The sequence below is a fragment of the Octodon degus genome, unplaced genomic scaffold (genome assembly GCF_000260255.1).
Source record: "Octodon degus isolate 3935 unplaced genomic scaffold, OctDeg1.0 scaffold00004, whole genome shotgun sequence".
Taxonomy (NCBI): Eukaryota; Metazoa; Chordata; class Mammalia; order Rodentia; family Octodontidae; genus Octodon; species Octodon degus.
In genome coordinates this window covers 28,371,263-28,372,890 of record NW_004524580.1, presented here as the reverse complement: position 1 = coordinate 28,372,890, position 1,628 = coordinate 28,371,263, and the positions used below count along the sequence as shown (strand labels likewise).

The following is a 1,628-nucleotide window of genomic DNA, read 5'->3' as shown; positions in this document are numbered from 1 at the left end:
TCTTTTACTCTTAGATCTGGTACAAGACAAGGATGTCCTCTATCACCACTCCTATTCAATATAGTTCTGGAATCATTAGCTACAGCCGTTAGACAAGAGAAAGAAATAAAACGAATAAGAATAGGCAAAGAAGTTAAATTATCTTTATTTGCAGATGCCATGATACTTTACTTGGAAGACCCAAAGACTCCACCAAGAAGCTACTAGAAAAAGATCTTTTCAATGAAAATTACAGTACTCTGATTAAAGAGATCCTAGAGGATTTCAGAAAATGGAAAGATATTCCATACTCCTGGATAGGAAGAACCAACATTGTGAAGATGGCCATGCTCCGAAAATTACTGTACAGATTTAATGCAGTCCCTATCAGAGTACCACCGACATACCTCACAGACTTAGAGAAATCATTCCTAAAATTTATCTGGAACAGGAAAATACCTAGAATAGCAAAGACAATTTTGGGCAATAAAGACAACGCAGGGGGCAGTACAATTTCTGCCTTGAAATTATACTACAAGGCTACTGTGATAAAATCAGCATGGTATTGGCATCAAAATAGACCTGAGGATCAATGGAGTAGATTAGAATATGCTGAAGCCCCTACGAACACACTCAGTCACTTTATCTTTGACAAAGGGGCCAAACATAGTCACTTCAAGAAAGATAGCCTCTTTAACAAATGGTACTGGAAAAACTGGCTCTCTACATGCCGAAAACTCAACCTTGACTCAGGTCGATCACCATGCACTAAAGTCAAAATGGATTAAAGATCTAAATATTAAAGCAGAGACACTAAATCTCTTGGACGAGAATGTGGGAGGAACTCTTGAAGACATAGGGGTAGGCAAAGAGTTCATGGACAGAAATCAAATCGCACGGGAAACAGTTGAAAGAATTAACAACTGTCACCTGCTCTTACTGAGAAGTTTTTTCACGTCAAAAGAAATTACCAACAAAGTGAAAAGGCAACTTAAAAATTTGGAAAAAATCATGACAAATAAGTACTCAGACAAAGGTCCCCTCTCTAGAATTTATAAAGAACTGAAAAACACTAGGGCCCCAAAATTTAAAGACCCAATCCAGAAATGGGCATCCGAGATGAACACTCACTTGTCAGAGGAAGAAATTAAAGAAGCATATAAATATATGTAAAAATGCTCCACATCACTAGCCTTTGGTGAAATGGAAATTAAACCACATTGAGATATCATCTCACCCCAGAAAGAATGGCTATCTTTTTTTTTTTTTTGTGGAACCGGGGATTGAACTCAGGTCCTTGCGCTTGCCAGGGAAGCACTTATTCCACTGAGCCATCTCCCCGGCCCCTATGGCTATCTTAAAGAAATCACTCAACAACAAATGTTGGCGAGGCTGTGGGGAAAAAGGAACCCTTCTCCACTACTGGTGGGAATGTAGTCTGGTGCAACCTTTGTGGAAATCAGTGTGGAGACTCCTTAGAAAAGTTGCATTGGAAATCCCATTTAAACCAGCTATTCCTCTAGTGGGAATTTTCCCGGAGGGTCTGAAAACATCATATCATAGGGAAATTTGTGTGTTTATGTTTGTACAGCACAATTTGTGATAGTCAAATCTTGGAAACAACCAAGATGCCTATCACCTGAGGAATG

The 1,628-nt window shown here is 39.0% G+C and overlaps 1 protein-coding gene across 5 annotated transcripts in view; it reads left to right on the top strand.

Moving 5' to 3' along the window:
- Window positions 1-1,628, top strand: part of Anks1b (ankyrin repeat and sterile alpha motif domain containing 1B) — a 1,319,834-nt gene that overhangs the window by 165,388 nt on the left and 1,152,818 nt on the right. The window lies entirely within an intron of this gene.